Consider the following 21,637-nt stretch of genomic DNA (forward strand, 5'->3'; position numbering starts at 1 on the left):
TGGATTTTAGTCTTCTCCTGTCCAACATTCCAAATAATTTGGGTGATATGCAGGCCTGGTTTCATTGAATTGCCTTTCCTAGGTCACACTTTCACATTTTGTTTATAAATCTTCCTCTACAGTGAAACTACTCTAATCTATCTTAACTTCACTGCAGTACCACATGGGAAACTGCCAGTTAAAGGGGGTAATTAATACAAGAATTGTAACATTGAAAAAATGGCTTAAACAAGACAAATATTACTTCTGTTGAAAGGAAGTCTATCAGTTTGGAGAGTAACTGGTGGAGTTCCTCAAGGACTGGTCTTAGGACCAGTATTATTTGATCTCTTCATTAATGGCTTTGACACAAATACTGGGAGTGTGCTAATGAAATTTTTCTGATGACAAAAAATTTGGCAGAGTTGCCAATACTGAGAACTGGAATATCATACAGAAAGAATTAGATGACCTTGACGACTGTAGTAATAGAGCAAGATGAAATTTAATAGTACAAAGTATAAGGTCATGCACTCAGGGACTAATAACGAGAATTTCTGCTATATGCTAGGAGCTCATCAGTTGGAAATAGTACAGGAGGGGAAAGACTTGGGTTTAATCAGTCAATCACATGATGATTATCACTACCAGTGTGAAGTTGCCATGAAAAAGGAAAGTGTAATCCTAGGATGTGCTGGGATGTTTTCTAGTACTGGTAGAGAGTACCACTTGCATAAGGTCTTGGCAAGACTGCTTCTGGAATAGCACATACAGCTCTGTTGCAAGGCAGTTACATTCAAACCAGAAGTGCTTCAGAGAAACAGAAAAGAGATGTTAAGAAGCTCAGGTAACACCTTAAAAGCCCCTTAACTCCTTAACTTAGCAAAATGGAAGATGAGAGAATATAGATGTACTTTGTAAATATACTATACACCAGGAGGAGAGCTATTTAAGCTAAAGAACGAAAACTAACTGAACATAATGTATTGATGTGGAAATTTGCAGAATGCTTATAAGTATGATGACTGTAAAGTTCTGCAACAGCACTAATGAGAACTAAAAACTAGCTACATTTAACATCAAGCTCAAGAAGTTTACAAAGAGATTACACATTGATTTTGCCTCTATAGTCAGGGATTTCTTCCTTTCCTACTGCCAAGTCTTAAATGGCTATTTCCAGAAATGTTTGCTGTTATCACCTCCCTTTAAACTGAAACTAATAAATTGGATGGCTCAAACCCATTGTCAGTCCCATCATGCCCTATTGAAGGGTTTCAGTTAAACTTTTTTAAACTGTAGGTCAGTGGGAGTGGTTGATGCTGACAGCCATGTTCAGTTAATATCCTGCAGCACACAACTATTTTCAGCCAATAGAAAAGCACTTTAGTAAATATGTAAGTAATATTTCAGGTGAATTTATTTGTATAGATATTGTGAAGAAGACATCAATAATCATAAAATACGCACTTTGTGTAAAACCCTACTCTTTCATCTGAATGCTTTCAATTAAAATTTCTTAAAAGTACTGAAGAAATCAAGTCCAAGACAATATGAAAAATTCTCTGATATTTTCATCTTGGTAGGTGTGTACCAAAGAGGACACCCTCTTTGCTCAATACAATAATTCCCTGTCTTTCTAACTGTGCATGAATGGAGGAAGCAGAGATGTCTTTGAAAATGCTTTGCCCGATGGACTTAGTTGGACTCACATTAAGAGGCATGAAAACAGTGACATATTTGTACTATTGCTTTAGGCATGTTCAAACAACCTAATTTATTTAAATCAGATGTATTTCCTCAACTCTGGCTTTAAAAAAACAACAGCCTGACAGTTTGATATCTTGGATGCAGAGAAGATTTCATTGCCACAGAAAAGGTCTGGGTTTGGAAACAGCACAGAATTCTTGATTCTGGGACAGTGCCTCATGCTATGCCAAAAACTGAAACTAGTGGAATTCAGGGTTTTTCAATACTATTTTAAGAACATTCTTTTTGCTTATGACTATAGGAATAGGGAGGGTGTGGAAAGGCAAGTAAGCCAACAAAAGGGAAAATATAAAAACAGAACTAAATTTCAATCCAACGTAAAGGAATAATGAAAACTAAAAGGCCCTGCTTTGAAGGGGGAAGCGTCCAGTTGAACATCTTTTGTTTGGAAATGGCAGATGAGAAGATCTGAAGTACAGTGTGTGTAAAGATACATTTCAAACTCACACATTTTCTTTAAATATGCAACCATTAGACTGCAGATATAACTCTAGTATATATTTTTACATTAGTGTTATGATAAAGTATTAAGTATGGAAAACCTGCAGAAAAGGACACAGTATAATGATTTAAAAGAATCAATGGGAAATGTTCAGAGGTCCACTTAACACCATTTTTCTTTCAGAAGTAAACATGCAGTACAGACTTCCTAGTGAAGCATGTTGTTCTTAAGCAGTTGCTGTGTTATTCTGATTAAGGAGCACACTCTTAATCCTGAATTCCTAAATTTAAGTACATCTTGGGAAAATACAGTTAGGATGTTTCTTTTTCATAATGACTTATGTTAACCTTTTTTTTTTTTTAGGGAAATATACTTGTATGATAATAGAATAACTTCATTCTGTGTCACCTCTGTTGTGCTGTATTTTCTGCTAGTATTGGACTGTAAATTTTTAAACTCAGAGAATAAGTGAAATTATATATAGCAAGGAATTAAGACCTAGAACTTTCAAGATGTCATGGCAGATTATGCAATAAATTGTATCTTAGTTGAATCTTGCCAGTATATAAATTCATTTCTATGTAGCCCATCTGCTTATAATCCACTGTAAAAAAGTAAATAAATACGTTGAGCAATTTTTTCTCTTCTTTGGTTTGTTACCTCACTGTTAGGGAATGCAGAGTCAGGTGGTATATAAATATGAGCATCCATTCCTATGTTTTACTTTTTACTTTTAGCAAGGGGCAAATTATTGTTGTCTCTACATGAGGCAGATTGCTGGGAGCTTCTAGGGCTATGCCATCAATCTCAGGCACTGCACATTTAAGAGTAACATTGTGACTTCTGGAAGAATCAAGCAGTATCGTCTTTTGCAAAGACTTCACTGCCTGGACATAACAAAGCTTGCAGAATGACCTACTTCTAAGGACAGAGATGTCTATGTTTGAAGTTGACATATTTGTGTTTGTTCACATGCTGGGTCTTAACAGGCAACAACAGCATCATTTTTAAAAGCAGTAGAAGTACTACTGACTGTGACCAGAAGCTCTAATCTCACTCTGACTTCAGAGTTTTCCAAGATATAAGTTAAAGATGACAGTGATTCAGTTTAAAATTTTAATTTATATGTAATAAGTGCTTTGGGAAGTTTGTAATATTTGTTGTGTTGGCATGTCCATGTGAAATCAATGGACATGTTACCAGTGTTGTAAAAAAGTCAAAATTAATAAATCTTTTACCAACTGCGCTGCTAAAGTTAAGTCACAAATGGAAAAATTGATGATTGTGCTACTTTTCAATGCTTTACAGAGATTGCTTTAAACTAGTACATTTATTTGGTGGCATTGTATAATAAACTCTGCTCTACAGTTGGTTTGTTATGATAGTCTAAGAAAACATCCATGCAACACTGCAGACCAGTTCATTCTACATAACCTTTACAAATGTCTTCTGGCAAAAGTGGAAATGTTTTTATATGAAAGCCATTGGATTTGGTTTATATGAAGATAGCTGTGATCCAGTGGTCAGGATAGAGTTCTAAATTTAAAAAAGCTTATTTTTCTCCCTCATTCTGGTACTATCCTGTTATTTGATTTTATCTATACATGTAAATCTACTTTTTTAAGTGATATGGGATGCAATTCAGAATGCCTACTGGCAAATTTTCAGCAAGAAAAAAAAATGAGGCATCAGAAATGAACATATCATGCATTAGTGTCTCAGAATTGTTTTTCTTTCCAAATAGGAATTATGATGTTTACTTTGTCTTTGTAACAGAAGCTCTGGAGTGTTATAAACGCAAAAAGCAATATGTAAGTTCTCAAAGCTATTAATTTTCACCAACCTCTTTTTTAAAAAATAGTGTTTACTTCTTTTCATTTGTTCAAGAGCCACTTTTAGACATTAATTTGATTATATTGTACAAATGCTTGATATAAGCTCCAGTTTAGAAAATATCTCTATACTAAGTGAGTTGAGCAAAGAAGGATTACAATGGCCAACTTATTGCCAGACATTGGCTCACATTTAGTCAAACAGTAGATTTGTCATCTGCAAAAGAAAGAAATTTCAGTACAGCATTCAAAAACATACATAGGAATGTATTAGTAGCTAAAATTACAGATCTTTTAAACCTATTAACATTTTACTAAGTTTGACCTTATAAAAGAAGCATTTCGAGTACATTCTAAGTATCCAGATTTTATTTCTTATATATATTAACAAGCATTACTAAGGTCGCTGTGGTTACTTGTCAGTTTTTCCTTAATAGTCATATAAAGCTTTCATTAATGGCCAGCATGAATTAGACCTTCCCGTGGGCAACTTGAACTCAAGTAAGGACTTTTATTAAGGGTTTTTTAATTGAATGAACAATTTTAATTTTTTTAAAGAATAGCTGTTTTTCTTCACATTCTTTCTCCCATTTAGCTTCTCTGATCCTGAGGTGTTACTTAAGGGCATAATTAGTAAACATTTGGGGCTAATGCCCAAATATTAGATTCATAGCCATGATTATGGTTTCCTTTTTAGCTGTTTTAATTTTGCTTTCATGATCATGAGACTGGGAGAGACATTTAAAATCTGAACTTTTTCAGAAATGTCTGATGATTTAAAAAAAAATCATGTTTTAGCAACAAAAATTCAAGGCGTGCTAGTACAAAACTCAGAACTGTCTTCTATAGTACATGAATAAGATTGTTTTCGACTTTGTTGTTATGATGGTAATGAATTTATTTGTAAAGTGTCTCAAGCTGATAAGTAAAATCTCAGTTTCTGCTTTCAACAATAATACCTTGTGTCAGCATCCTTTCTGATCATTGCAAATCACAATCTATAGTACAGTAGCTGGGAATCAGTAGGAGGAAAAATATATCAGGAAAAAGGGTATCTAACAAATAAACCATCCAAACTATCTCCCTCATATTTCCAGGTAATTTCAAGAATAGCAGAACCAAATAAATCCATTCATCTGTGTATTTGCATCTCAAAGCAGGGAAACCACTCAGTAAAGATATCATTGAAAACAATAATAGCAATAACAGAAAATATTTCTGTTGTGTTTGTCTAGTCAAAGTACTATGAAAAAATTAGCTGCACCACTGATAAACGAACAAGTGCATGCTGTTTATGGTAATGACGAAACAGGCAAAGTTGAAATAGCCAAGGTTATATTTCATGAGTGATAGAGACAGGGAAGTTCATAGCAGTTGAGCCCATTAAACTATGGAAGAACAAAAAACTATTGCTGAACATGGAAAGAAGTGATAGCATTTACTAAGTCAAAAACAAACAAACTAGTTTGGTTTAGTAAGTTCTGTATACTTGATGCCGTTGTCTGTTAAATGAGAGAAAAATTGATATTTTCTTTTTTTTTCCTTTTTTTTTTTTTGTTACTAAGAAACAGCTAGTGTTTTGTGAAAGAGATTTTATGGCCAGGACTCATCTCAGCTCTGATTTAACATAAATTACACCTAATTGTCCAGAAATTTCCTCTGAAGTTTCTGTTGAATACCATAGCTTTCACTTCCTGCAATAAAACACAGTATATCATTCCTACGCACTGCTGAGAGAGCTGTGACACTGCGGTTCTTTCTGCTATGCCACCCACATCAAATCCAGAGAAAATTATTACAGTGGAAGTCAAATGGTCCCTGTTTATCTTCCTACTTATCTATTTTTGCCACACAACAGGACTGAAGTTGTATAATTAACGTCTGTAGGGTCTTTTGAATAAAAGTCTTAGGACAAATATTTTTGGTTTTATCAGGCAGTTATAGCCTATAAGCACCATTTATTACACCTTTTATGAGGACAGTACACAGCTTGGCACTGGTGGGCTTTAATCCTTACCAACTTCTTTACATTCAGTGACATGTTGTATGAGCAAAAATGAAGGCACTAAATTTAAATTTCCCAAAGGTCAATACTGCAGCACTTATACCTTACTGGAAAAACATTGATTATCTTTTTCAGCTTGTATTGTAGCATAAATTTAAGAAACAATTCTTTACTTCTTCCTAATAAATAAGACAACTTCCCTGAAGGGTATTCAACTGGAGAGCTTTCCTAGAGATCAGTGACACATGAGGAAATTCACAACTTCACAAGCATTAGCTGTGAGTGGTGTATAAAGGCAGAAGGCACCCTGGCATGAAGTGGAGGAGAAAAGGGAAGGCAGAGGAAGAAGGGAAAGAATTGGGATATTCTACAGATTCAGAGAGTATTTGGAACATCTTGAGAGTCTCCATGTGCCACTTCGACACTCAGAAGAACATCCATTTATTCCACTATATTATCTGCACATGTCCTCATGTTTATAAAGCTTCCTAATAAGTCAGTGGACTTCTAAGTATTGACATAGAAATATATATATATATCTATAATTCAAGGGTAAATTATAGCCTTTGTTTTCAAATTGCTTGGGCATAACATCATAAATATTTTTTATAGCATTATTTCTTTGAAAGTCGTCTCATCAGCTTCTGTCTGTTCTTACTGTAGCTTATTCAAGTCTAACCTTTCCTTGAAATCTCATTTTAAAATAATGTTTATATTAATGCCCTATTAATAGGCTGTCATTTAAAATAAGTTTAAATTATTAAGAAGTAAGACCAAGCTTAAACTATTGTTCTGAATGTTTCATTTATTGCATTCCTTGTGGCTATTTAAGTTAAAAGATGTATAGTTAGAGGGTAAATTGCAAATACAGTAGTCTGTTTTATCATTATGATGAAAACCATACCAAAATATTCAATATAAATTAAACTTTCCCTGGGACTTTTGACTTCTGATGCAAAGGTTGCTTTTATAGATGTTTCTTCAAAGCTTTATAATACACTAAATGCGTGTGGCGTTTAAATGATATATTGTCACTGCACCATCATCATTTTCTTTAAGGACTCAGAAACTAGACGCAGACTCTTCAGTACACTAAGGAAACTGCTCAACATGCAGAGGTTTGAGTCACATGATTCTTATTAATTTTAATGGGAGTTACATGGATAAATCTGTGTGCTGAAATTCATGAGAAGTTAATGTCAATAGAATTTACTGTTCCCAACCTTGCTCTCTGAACCTTTGTGCCAGGGTACCTGCGCCTCTGTAAAGGTCCTGGGGGGAAGGAGAGGACAGAGCACTATAAAGTGATTAAAGCAAAGGCATTCAGAGTTTAAAAAGTCTATGGTATGTGTTCAAAGGTAGGAAAATAGTAATCAGTATTGAATGCAAGAAAAGGTAGTTTTGAAAATATACTCCCTAAAAATCTCCTTTGAAAGCATAATCTCCTTAATCAGTGTGTTTTGCACAGTACATATTGTTTTTTAAATCCTGTAAGAAATATATATTGATATTGAAGTCAGACACTTCAGTGAAGTGTATAAAATGGATGCTCATTTATACAACATACAACACAAAAATACTCAGAGGTTGTACTTAGAGTTTAACTTACATGTATAAATATAGTGGCTGGATTTCTAAGTTTCAAACTGGGACAGTTTCAAGCTGAACCCATTTGGTATGCCTAAAAATGTGTGAGGGAAGGAAAAAAAAAAGACAAAGAAAAGCTTAGGAATGTAATTAGGACATATGAAAAGAAACAGTCAAGTGCTAGCTTTGGGTTCAGTCCATGCCACCATTACTTCTACAGAAATCAGTGGTACTACATTGGGTATAAATAAAAGCAGCATATAGTATGAAAAAAAAGATAAATTTTTTTTTTTTAACCTTAATCAGATCTTAACTTATTGACATCTAATACTCTTTCAGAGTTGTTCAGCACTGCCAAATGTACCATCCAAGTGCACTTCTTTGGCAGGATTGTATGCAGCTTGTATTTATTAGATAGGCAGCTATTTGAGTTGATTAGCTACAAACATTTCATGAAAAAGAAATAATTGCTCATTCACTATAAATACATGTAGTTTTCTTCACCACTTGCTGACTCAGCTTCTCTTGTGGTCTGAAGTATGAAGTCGTATGGGTTTTTCATATTCTTGTTTTAATTTGTAACATTGGGAGGAATAAAGGCAGCAGTCATTTATAGCTTGCCCTTGTTCTGTTGCACTGCTCCTGAGGATAGAGGCTAGAGAATCCCTCTGCTGTCTCGCAGAATGAAGAGTCACCAGTAGACTCTGTTCTGGAGAGTTAGGAAAGGAGGAAACAGCAATGATACCCAACACACTGACTACACACAGCTGACAAACAGCTTAAGGACTGCTGCCAACTTTTACGAGTAAACCTGCACCCAGATCAGGATTTAGCAGACTAGGGAGTGGACTGGCTTCTTGACTATCTCTCCCCAAGCAACCTATGGAAACTGAGCTCATCAGAGCTTTTTCCTGATTTTTTAATCCAGCAGAACTGAATGTGAACTTGTAGAGAGCTCTTTGAATGCTGAGCATCTCCAAGAAGCAGAAATTACAACTGACATAACTTTTTACTGGAGCAGTTAAGAGATCATGGTCCTGATTTTCATACTGACATTGGGACCGTAACAGTTTTACTGGTTTCTTTTTCAGCTCACTAATATTCCCAGGTAGTGTTCTGATCTGGGATATAGTTAGAACACAGTCATGGCCTGGAAGTAATGAGAAGGAAATAGAGAATAACTTGGCCCCCATCACCTAGCTAATGAGTCCATCCTTCCAACAACCTTCCTCTTTACAGGGGGAAGTTTAGTTTTATTACTGTCCCTTTTGCTTCTTCAGGATATATACTTGGAAGGGTTCCTACTTCAACTCTTCTGGCTGCCCTCCATGCTTCTTAAAAATAATAATTACAGACCTTGTTCTCCTCTTGATAGACTCTGAATACCACTTGAGTGTGAATAACCTGATACACACGTTGCTTTCTTTAAGATCCTATCTGATTTTTCACACAACAGCCTATAGTAACACTACTTCATATGAAAGGCTATTGAAAACAACTGGCAGAGACCTGGGGAGACAAGAGCTATGCACTCGGAGAAAATGCCAGCTACGTAGATTTAGAGGGATGGGCGTTGTCACAGTACCATCCACAGTGAAAGAATTATTGCAATTCACATTTGAAGAGAGAATATACTCAGCAGTAGAGTTACACATGTAATAGATTGCATCAGACATGTAGGAGAAAACCAGACATATCACACTCTGGAGCCATCTAATGCCATGTGAAAAATGTGGCTTGGTATAAAGTTTGTCCTTGCTGTGCACCAAAACACAATTACTTAGAAAGCTATCCTCATTTCTGTACTTTCAGAGAATTCCTTTCAGGTAAATATTTAATAGTATGGACTTTGCTGTAATTATCAGATTAAAATGTGCAGAATCTGCTGAAGAGGATTTCATGGAGTAAGATCAAATAATAGCAAATGTCAATGCATGTCACCCAGGCACATACTAATTTGGGATCTGTTGAAGGAAAGGCATATGTAGGGGACTAAACAAGGTACCCTTGATATTTAACAATACAGTTGCTGTCAGCAGGATGCCTGCAAGATAATAGAAGTAACCCTTCACCCAAAATAAGATTTTGCGAGTAGTGAGATCTCTGAAAACGTGTGTATATATATTTGGTTATAAAGTCTTGGGAGATGATGTATAACTTGTAGCAAACACGCAGAAGAAACTTAGGGATAAAAAGAAGTCAAAGGTACAAACAGCTGAGTACCAGCAAAAAAAGACAGGTACAAAAATTAAAAAGAACCGTGAGGAGGACATTACAAGAGAGAAGAGGGTTTAATTTCTGTTGATGTGCCACAGAATGATCTGAGCAAGCATGGCTGGATTTTTAAAAGTCCAGTTTTTATGAATGACTCAAAACAGCTCTTCTATAGTGAGGTAGGACATCTTAGCACAAGCTTTATCTGCCAGTAACTCCTCTCACTTTCACAGCCTAGCGGAAACTGCTCCATCTCTCCTCTCCAGTGACACACAGCAACAACTGGTGAATGTTTATGCACAGGCAGTCAGATACTGTAACTAGGATTGTTAAATGGAAAAACTTAGCTTATATACCAGATGATATGGTATCCAGCTACTGCACAAGCAAGTCATTAGCACTGTATTTTAACAAAATGAGATTGTAATTAGGTGCCTTTGATTCTAAAGGCAGAATGAGTTGCACATTTCTGGCTGCTGTTCCCAAAGCGTGACATCAGAGTAATCAGCCATAGACTGTCATTCTCTGCTCACCCCACATTTTTACTCCATTAGTAACTCGCAGCTAGTCCCTGGGCAAGACAAGATTCTCAGTCATCAGTGAGCAATAAATATCTCTGCCAAGGTTGATAAGATTTCTCAGACACGTATAATACTTTTTGTTTCATTCCTGTTTTTCAATTTCACAAGCTGTCTCTGTGTTAAAGTTGGGTCTGGATCGCTGTTGACTTGCGGCTGCTTTGCCTCAGTAGGAATTAACAGTGTTCCTTTGTGCTAGCTGTCTTGAATGGAATAGGACCGTCAGAATAGCTTTCTTTCACTCCACAATGTGGGAAGACTGTCCAGAATACCCCGTGAACCCCAATTCCCACCTGTTGCAGTGACCCTATGGGTCACTGATTGCAGACAAATCGAGTAACTTGCTTCCCTACGCTGGGTTGTGGCCAGCACAGCCTGGCTGTCGGACTGGGAAATCCTACAGTCCTGTAGTTTAGTTTAAAGGTACCTGTAACTCTTTCTCTTGGGATCTGAGCATAGACTTGCTAGCCCATTGACTTCAGCAAGAACACTGTGCTTCAAATAATTACAGAATTGGGTCCAGAATCTGGAACTACACATCTCAAAATGGAGATTAATGACTACATTCAAGAGTTATTCCCCAAAATACGTGGTATTACCATAGGACGTCGCAAATGATGTGTGAAATGAGACACCTTTGCCGATTGGCAGTGCACAAAGAGGATAAAGAGAATGACATGTAATTATTACTGTGCTATTAGCTGTGATATTCAACTTATACAAAGACAGAAAAGTCCAATAAATATAAAAGCCTTAGATTTGTTTTAAAAATCTGCTTGGAAACTTCTTTTTAACAAACTTCACCAGAACTTTCTTCTGGAAGGGAGAAGGGTCCAAAAAAAGAAAGGGAGACATTTTAAATTAGTCTCCTCTCAAAGCTCATCCCCTTCTTTCCCTTTACTTGGAAAAACTCAAACACCTTTCAAGCACATTACCAAACTCCCTTAAATACTGGGGGGTGGGAAGGACCAGCTATGACATTAGTAAAATTTTGAGAGGACTGTGGATGTACCTTTATCTGCCAACATAACAAATGCAATGCTGTCTCTTTTGCAGACAGAAATGAATGCAAGGTATGCCTGCCAAAGCACAGATTAATAATTAGGAATCTTTTTCCAAATTTATGAATTTTATGTTTTGTGGCAAATTATAGGACATACATTACCCAATCTGAGATATAAACTGTTAGCAAAATGTGTTAAAAACAACTGAAGAAAGTGCATGCTCCAGTGTCTGGCATCAGTTTCGTAGGCTTCCCAAAGGCAATTTCAATAAATTCAGAAAGCCCCTACACATATTAAGGTAGATATGTCAGGCAAACCAGAATCCCTCCAGTTCTGAAACATGAACAGTATTATTTAGATATGAAGTGTTTTGAAAAGGTGAAATGAAGTTACATGTGCAGAGAAAATTGAAGAATATTAATCCTGGGAGTTTTGTTTGCTACATGGTCAACCAATTCTTTCCACCTGTCTATGGGGTGCTTATATTCTGTTGATCTAATTGATAAATGCAGAATGAAATTTTGTAATACTGCATGATATCTTTATTAAGAAAAATATCTACTACATAGCGTCAGTGTTCAGCAGATCATAAAAAGATACCTTAAAAAGAAAATTATTACTGAATTGTTCCTAATGGTACCCAGCAGGGATCAGCACTAGGCCCAATGCTATTCAGTATTCCCAGCAGTGATCTGGAGGTGTATATAGAAATTACCATGTTAAGGATCTGAGGATGACGGAAAGATTACTTGAGTAGTACATAATGATGAGATCAAGGAAGAGAGCTCTTGACAAGCTAGACCCACTGAAAAAATTATTATTAGGAGAGATGAATGCAAAGTTATACATCAATACAAAGGAATTTCACCCCAAAAAATGGGGTACAGTGCCTTTGAATGCCTTGACTCTGCAAGGATTTATGGGCCATAGTGGACCAGCAACTCAACATGAGCTCCCACTGTGAAGCTGCATGAACAGAGCTAATGTAATCCTTGAATCCTGATGCAATTGTTGGAATAATTCCCATAGATCTGCTGTCCACATTTTAATGGGTGGTGGAAAAAAATGGAGAGTTCACAAAATTACATTCAAAATTAATTTGAAAGCAGGAGAAAATTATTTGCTGTGAAAGTATAAACTCAGTCCATTTCATTATCAAAAAGGAGGGTTGAGGGTGACTTGATTAAAGTTTACAGATCATGGGAGAAAACACTCATGTGCAAAGACTCTTTATCCTGAAGGGACAATAACATAACAATCGCCCCACCCGCTCCACAACACTCCCCAAAAGGGAAAAAAAAATCTGGAAGCTGAGGACCGACAAATCAGAAGCAAAACCGTTTTATAATACTGAAAATAAATGTTGAAATAAATTGCCCAAAACCTGATGAATTCTTCCTATTGGTGCATCTTCAGATCATGATATAAGTTAGAATTTCACCAAATATTAGCTGTTCTTTAGTTAAATAATAATTTTATTGGACTTGACACCCAATAAATCAAATAGATAAAATTTAAGGGTCTTCAGCATACCAGCAAACTAGCTAATGTTCAATTTCAGAAATCCAAAACAGAATAGAAAAAAGGAAGAAATAAAATAGAAAGAAAATAGAATGATCTATTCAAAATTACATTGTCTGAAGGTCTGAGGCCTGACTTGGGGCTTTTGTTATAATTCTAAGTGAGGATGTCTGACTCTAGACCATATGCTCTACTGTGGTATGTATTGCATAACTATGGAAAATGTCTTAATGTAGGTATTTTTCATTCGCATAAAATTGTCTGTAAGAATTTATATCCCAGCTGGTATGATGTTATACAGAAACAATATCATGTGTTGTTCTGCAAGTTGTGCATATGTTTGGTTTCTGAGGCCAAAAATCAGGATGTGGTTTGAAGAAAAGTGGGAGGAGTCAACTAGTAAAAGTGTTATACCATATGACAACCTCAAAAAAAAAAAGCGTATCAGATGGGAAAATATATAGCAGAAGCAGAGACTGCCTTTACTGCAATAACTAGTGATCTGCTGTGCACATGTGCACATTCACATACCACTGCAGTTTTAAGAGAATAGCATTGCAACCTGTTGTTTGCACAGGCTAAACGTCCGTAACGATACAGCAAAACCACTTTTTTGTGATGTAATCTGATACGCTGTGCCAGTATAAATCACTCTGAGTTTCAGTATATGAGGCAAACTAAATTATTAAGAATACAAAATGGCTTCCATGCCTAGGACAGGAGACAGAATGGTCATGTCACACTGTACAGAGGTCCACTTGTAGGCTTGCTGTTGATTTAGGAGAGGCTCCTGAGTAATTATCTGCTAGAGGGTAACGGACTGTAGGTCACCTTAGTGGATTTTAAAGATATCAGAATGTTAAGACTCATGACCTGGAAAGTGTCCAACTTGTAAACGGTTTAACATACCTCTTCCTCAGGTGAGTCATTCGTCTGCTTAAGTCTGAAAATATTTTACTGCCAGACCTAATACGACCAAGCGGAAACATATTTTTTGATCCCTAAGTTAACATACTAGGTCTCCTAAAGTATTTAACTTGGGTTAGAGATTCACAGTGGAGTGAAAGTAAACAGCTTCAGTTTTGGTAAGTACATATAATACAGGAATTCAAAAAAATAATAAAATGTAAATAGTTTCAAAAGCAGTCTTATGTACATCTACTCTTGATATATAAGCCAGTTGAAATAGTAAAAAAAATAGGTTTCTTAGGGAAATCACAGCATTTTTAGCTGTTTGTTTCCTACATTAATTTATTAAAGTGTGTTGAAATTTTCAGGTTCTGTATGAACGTGTTTATTTACACTAATTTCCCTAGTATGTTCAAGTTTTCAGTAGTTATTTTATTTAATTCTATGTTTTCTGACTGCATGATTAATGTAAGTAAATAAGTAATCACCAGATGGAATGAAATTCTGCTTCCTGAACTTACGTAAGTACTGCAATTAAAGTCACTTGAAATAGCAACATGAATAAACCATACATAAATTAACCATTTTCACAATTAAAACATAAGCCCAAAAGATGCCCCTATATGTTTAAGCCACTCCAGATTTAAAGACAGATAATAAATGAAAGGCTATTCTCAAGGGTTAATCTCTATTTTAATCTTTAATTTACCAACAATCCTTTGTATGATATAATAATGATGGATTCTTATTTTTCAGTAGGGCCTGATACCTTTGGTGGCATCTGGTGAGCATGTGTCAGTGATATGACAGGCATTTCATACACCTGTGCTTCAGCTGTGAGCTGGTGCCTACCACTGTCAAAGCAGCAGGTAAGAGACAGCTTTGTCACTTCATTGATAATCTGAAAAGCAAAATGTTGCATTCCCAATTTTGATGTTCTGATATACTATTTTGAATCTGTATTTGGTTAGTTAGTTGTCTTTCCCACACAAAATACTGGAAGTTTCAAACAAGAATGAAATTTTTTTTAATGTCTCTAGCCTTTTGAACTTGGACCTGTGTTCAAGGCCAGAGCACATTTCAAGGCCGGTTGTCAGACCATAAAGCCACACTCAGGGTCAAGCCTAGGACATAGTTTAGGATATGCAAGAGAAGAAATCTCAGGTGCACACAGTCCCCTTGCATAGGTCTGCAGTGACAACCAGCCATTCACCTTTCTGGCAATACGTCACACATCCTAGGAGAGCCCTGAGATTGCCTGTTGCCAGGACAGATGGGTTGAGCAATCCAGGCTGTTGGCAGGCCTAACAGCTCAGTCTTGAGCAGAGCTAAAGAATGGCGACACAGGGCGGGGGTCAGGAGACACACCACCCTGCACACACTCCACGCCTATCGTCAGAGTAGACACCATCAGTACTGCCAGTATAATCTTTGGAGAAACTGCTTGTTATATTTTACTTTTATATAGGTTTTCTACGAGTTCCACTAATTTCCTTTCATGTAGCATGATATATGTACAGTCATATGGCGACAGTTCTGTCACCAAAATTCTCTACAGGAGATTCACAACAATCCAAGTCTTTTTTTGTCTTGTTCTTTCATGAAATACTAATGAAATCAGCCTGCTTGTTTAATGGGAAAAGCCATGGCATTTGCATATTACTTTTCATACCATGGTATGACCTAATCTCAATTGGTCTTAAGGTAAGGGGTCTTCCAGTGATATCTTTTAACAAACCGCCTTGAGCTGTTAGTCAAAGATGTCCCTGAAAGTTTAGTAACTGAAATATGAAACATGCCCATTCTAATGCTAAGTATGTTTTTGTGAGGACGACAGAACACCTAAAAGGCTTTCTTATTCACAGCAACCTGCCCTTCTATCAGTTTCCAGAGACCTGCATATTCCAGAGATGGTACCAAAAAACAGTCCATTAAGCAGGTAAAAACAAAAAAAAAAAAACCAGAAAAAGAAAAACACCTCACAAAAACTTAATGAACCAACTCTTACAGGATGTGTAGCCCAAACTGTCTTTTATCTCAAAAGCATGAGGTCCAACAGGCAATTTTTAATTACACTAAGAAGCACTTCTTTGTTGCACTGTGAAGCAACTAAAGATTGCACAACATTAGGTAGAAGTGGGTATTATCATCTTCTATTTACACATAGGGCAACTAAGACAGATAAAATGCCCTACACACTTCTGCAATAACAGCAAAGGACAGCGCCTGGAATGATTCCTTCAATCTGCCCTAAACACTGTGTCAGACAACTGTTTTTTTTCCCTGCCTGAAGATTTTCTTCCTTACGAACCCCCTTTTTTTTTTTATTTCCAATTATTTTTTTAAGAAAAATAATCAAATTCTTTAGAAGTTTGGTTTTATGTTATCCTTATTGTTTCTGAGATCCTCTTGCAGTTTGGAAAATAAATACCTTTCCAGGCTGCATTTCTTCATTTCTGTGAATAACCTTGAATCCTTAGTGCTTGCTCCGTGTACGGAAAAAAAAGTCATTATTTGTGCTCCCCCTTAACATCTACATTCACACATCTTGGTACACAACACTCTTACTGATGACAGTCCGTTTCTGGAAATCGTACTAATTGTCACTAAATTCAAGGATCTGATTCAGGAAAACTTGTCTAAAACGGTAAAAAAAAAGAAGTGCAACATTAAAACAAGTAGCTAAACATTTGCCTAAATTCATAACCAAAAGAATATAAGAAATACTGAACTGGAAGTGTGATAAAACAGTAAAGGAGTAGTCATCGCATGAATCAATAATTTTCCTTACAAAATAAACTCTTAAATCCTAACCAATTAAAAGACATTCTTCTTCAGATTATAGCAGTCTTAAGAAGGGTCAGAGATTTGTCTTGCAATCATTCATTGTAAGCAATGACAGAAACATCCTATCTTCCATGTTCCTCTGGTAGGACAAAAATCAGATGATACAATAAAAAAGAAACTAAACAAAATTAAAATAATATGACTTTTTCTGCCCCAAACTAAGTCCTGTTTCTTTATAGAGCTTTTGGAAACCTTAATGTTTTAAAGCAGTGGGTAACAAAGAATGACCTCTGAACAGCAGGTTCTGGGATTTAGACATGTAAATAATTTTTTCTCTTCAAACTTGAAAATGAAGGCTACAGTTTGCTCTGCCACGACGCATGGGGCTTTGCCTGATGACACAGATGTAGAAGCTTTGAATAAAATGGAAATGTCAGTTGCCAGAAACATAACCGTGAGCAAATCCTGGTAAGCAAGGTCTGTCATCCTGTCGCAGGTCACCAGCTCCCTTCTGTACCTTGCTTAATGGCGAGGGCTGCTTCAGCGCTGCTGTTACTGTGCCGAATCTTGAGCTGGCAATATGACTTGTAAGGTTTGTTCACGTGATTACAGGCAAAAGAAGCTTTAAAGTACACAGCCTGTTAAATTCCAGTAAATAAGTTACTGCATATTTTAGAAGGAGCTTCTTACCGCACGGTTCACAATCAGTATGCCCATTTCAGCATTAGAAAGGTACCTAGGAAAAGAAAATGTGTGTATAAGTACAAAAAATATCAGAATAGAGCACTTAGACTGAATAATTAATACCATTTTATGTTATGCAACCATATATTTTAATCATCAAAGATGAATAAGGCTACAAAGTCATGTTTATTGACAAGGATGCATTTCTTAAGTCACCATTTAAAATTGATTTTTATGGCCAGCCTTAATAACCAAGAGGCAAAAACATGTTGCACTGCATGGACATGCTGAAGATACAAGTTAAATGGTCTAGACTACTCTCTAACTCCCTAGGCAAAAATGCAACAGAACTGTTATTGAGGCAGAACAAAGAGAGAACTGTCCTATTCTCTCTGTATATCTACCATCTTTAAATATGAGTAAAAGTGTAAGTTAGTCTAAAAAAACAAAGTTAAGAAATTTGCCATGCTCACAGCACACTATGATTTTGCATTATGAGTTTATATAACTAATGATCATCACAGGTCTGCTCCATCATGCTGATTTCAGCGGAAGTACTATCAGAAAACATTTTTTATACCAAAAAGTAACATTTTCTCTCCTCATCATTACCACTGAGGACAATTCCTTCTGCTTCACATGGTTCTACTTCCTCTCAATTTTCTTCATGTTCTTACACAATTAATCACACTATTGAAAAATGTTTTAATCCAAATAATCCAGCTCCCCTTCAAGAACTGTTTTATTGAAAACAGTGTGCTTAATAGCTTAAGCAGAAATACAGGCCAAACCAATTTTCTATCTTGAGGCGTGTAATAGTTACACACAACAATGAGCTTCATATACCTTCCTATTCTATTGCAGTTGCACCACAAAGTTTACTTAAAATTTAAAAAAAAAAAGTTGTATCATGATTCTGCAGCAAGTACAATATCTTCTTGTATTTCTGCATTGACTTGGGGGAGAGCTTCATATTCTTATAGCTTAACTATGTTTTCTGACCATAACTGTCCTAGCTGCAAAGGAAGAAGTTTCAGTCTGTTCTATCTAAATGTCACACCCCAGATGGAAGTTACTGCTCCTTCAGAGCTGCCAGTGAACTGCTCATATAGTCACTCTCTAACCCAACTCAAGCAGGGTGAACCCAACTAATTTAAATAGTAACTCAGCAAAGAGGCTAGGAATTGCACTCATGAGCAGCTCAGGGAATATAAATTCTGGTAGGAAGAAAAGTGGCCAGAAGCTTAGGGCAAGATGAAAATTGTAATTTTTAGCTACTACAGATACAGTTGGAAGAAAACATACTAGCAAGGATCAAATTAAACACGGTTATAATTTGCTTTCATAGGACTGTTTCACAAATAGATGATTTTATATTTGAAAAGTGACTAACATCACTAAAGTGATGCCCAACTACTAATAAGAACTTTACAGGGTGATTTAATCCAGTGTAAAGTGACTTGAGACCAGAATATGCCTCAGGATGATTTCCACAGTGGTTATTTGAAAAGAACACCCAAAAAAATCCACTAAAAAGTCCATTCTTTAAACATTCCCAAAAGAATTTATGACTGTGAAAGATGAATAATTTTAAGCAATAATAACTAAACTTCTGTGAAACAAAAGAGAAACTCCTATTTTATGGGTTTTGTACCTGTGCTGGGTAGACTTCAGTTCATAATTGAAAGATTTATTTATTCAGAATTGAGTATGTAAAACTCTTAAGAGCAGTGTGAAAATACTTCACAGACCTTAACTTTCTCCTTTTTTGTTTCCATCACTCACTGTAAAAATAACCCATGGTGATCTGTTTATTCCCAAATGGACTGACCAGGAAGAAATAACTTTACAGTGAATCCACTTTCTCTTTTTCTTTATTTTCTCCCTAAGTTATCCTGCATATTGCTCCCTATTTGGACCAGGCACACTTTTATTTAATACTCTCTCTACTTTATTCCCATCTGTCAACAAAAAATGCACATCGCAGTCACACACCAAGGCACAAGTCACAAAACTCACAGAAAAAGTAAAAGAAATGATATTTATATGTCATTTCGATAGTCTGGGGAGAAAAAGTGTCCCAGTCCCTCTTTCTGAAAATAATGCTTCATACAGGTGTCATCTCTGTATTTCAGTAGAGTTATCAAAAGAAAGAAAGTTGTCATTTATGGAAGTTGCTTCCTGCTATTGGTATAAAATGATCTGCTTTAAATCACAGTTCAGTTCATCCATACCTTTCTTCCATGGAAATCACTCTTACATGTAGGGAAATGGGAAAAAACAGCTACATTAACCCACCATCAACCTACCTGATCTGCACAAATAGCACACAAACTCTCTTCTGGTCACCTACTCCTATCAAAAATGGATTGAAAGTATTTACTACTTCCTAGAAAAATACAATGAAAAAGAACAAACCCAGCTACTCCTGCCACCCATAGCAATGATGAGCTGATAAATAACCTCACCATATTTTCTTGTCAGGCATATCTAATAGAGATGAAGAAGTCTCTAATTAGGGCATTAATTCCACACTGCACTGCAGTTGCAGTGCAACCTCCCTTTCACTGACAGGTGCAATACGTGGGTACAAATTTCTTGGCATCAGCAATCTACTCTTTTGCATTTACATTGCTAAGCAACATCATTACTTTGATTGACTTATGTACAGTAGTACACTTTCACCTCTTAGGTACAGAAGGAAAAGATTGATTCTGATTTCAGTGCCACAGTTTTACACAGATGTAGTTCCAATTAATTAAGTGCACTTACTCCTAATTTACAGTCATGGAAGAAAAATAATTTTCTTGATTACCCTCCTATTTAGAAAGCTCTAACTCTTCTGAATAGAATAAAGTTACGCCGGTCTAAAACTCGCATGACAGTTAGGGGCATAGTTACATGTATTTTTCCCCAAGAAGATGGCAGCTGTCCTCAAAGTGTAATACGAGTTAACTAGGAAAAGGTGATTGACTGATGCTGAGGTTAATTGCTTGTTGGCATGCTAGAAAGCCTATGCTAACAAGTGCTGCTTATAACTAACAAGTGCCAATTATTTCCTTATATTCTAGTACATATTATATTATGCTAGGCACCATCCAAACATCCAGAAAGATCCAGGCTTCCCTGCCCTGATCTGATGAGTTAATGATTTAAGAAAACTATGCTAGCTACTGATGAAAATGGCTCAGTGCATGTTGTGTTTATCATAGATGAGCAACTCTTCATATAATAACACAGAAAGCCTTGGGTAAACTTATCAGTGCACTGAACGTATATCCATAATGAAAGTATAAATAGTTGTCTGGTCATAAACTTTGTTTTCCCTGTTGCCAACCAAAAGCTTACACTAACAGATAGTGCTTATTATGTTATATCCTGGAAGCCAGTGAAATCCTTAAAAGTGCTGATATTTAATCGTGTTTCCACATCCGTGTGAGAAAAAAAACATTTTCTATATATAATTGGTGACCAAGTGTACCTACTAGCCTGACAAAATTTCCCACCTAATAGGTAGATTATTATGTAAAATATTGCCTAATATTTGTGTAGTGCATTCACCTGGCTTGAAAATATGCTGACAGAACTAGAATGCATAGCATCATCCATTGTTAAATTGATATTAAATTCATAATTTTGTTCCTGAAGCATCAGTAAATACCAATTTTAATTGCATTAATAAAATGTGAATTATGAGAGTGGAATTGTACTGACTAATACAGATTTTCACTATGATAATAATGATTTAAAATAAGATTAAAAAGTAACAGCTCCTAAAGAAAGAGGAAGTTAATGTACCGAAAATAATAGTGTAAAGCCAGCCTGCTCCCCCACCCTTGACAAGTCTTCTACCTTGTATCAGTTGGAATAAAACAAGCAAAGTTGACCTCAGTAGGGAACCTACCAGTCTTTCAGGGTTTTTGTGCAAGAAATCTTACACTGCTTGGTAAAACTGCATGCCTTACCTGTTACTCCTTGTCTAATTTCAAAATAAATATGTATAATGGCATCACGACATAGTATCAAAATTGAAAGCCTTGGAAATGCAGTAATTGTGAAAGCTGGGAATTGTAACACCCTCTTTCCCTTTTCTAACCGTGAAGACACAGAACGTGTCAAATATGTTGGTAGTCTACTGAAAAAGGTAGAAAGTGCCTAAGCTACAGGTTGATCCCTCCTAGTCCTGCAGTGCAGAGAGCACTTCAGCATACCGCTACCCCAAGAACTCAACATAATGCAACAAAACTTCTCTAACCATACAGCTTGTTCAGTAGGCACAGGCATTCAGAACAGGGTTGGGTGAGATGACCATAAAAATGAAAAGATTT

The 21,637-nt window shown here is 36.1% G+C and overlaps 1 long non-coding RNA gene across 1 annotated transcript in view; it reads right to left on the reverse strand.

Moving 5' to 3' along the window:
* Positions 1–11,582: 11,582 nt before the first annotated feature.
* The window catches only part of LOC142053504 (uncharacterized), a 31,925-nt gene continuing 21,870 nt past the window's right edge, over positions 11,583–21,637 (reverse strand). The window contains exon 4 of the long non-coding RNA XR_012659240.1: positions 11,583–17,361. This is a non-coding gene — a long non-coding RNA (uncharacterized LOC142053504). The remainder of the gene's footprint in view (positions 17,362–21,637) is intronic.

Source organism: Phalacrocorax aristotelis, chromosome 2, assembly GCF_949628215.1.
Source record: "Phalacrocorax aristotelis chromosome 2, bGulAri2.1, whole genome shotgun sequence".
In the NCBI taxonomy this organism is placed as follows: domain Eukaryota; kingdom Metazoa; phylum Chordata; class Aves; order Suliformes; family Phalacrocoracidae; genus Phalacrocorax; species Phalacrocorax aristotelis.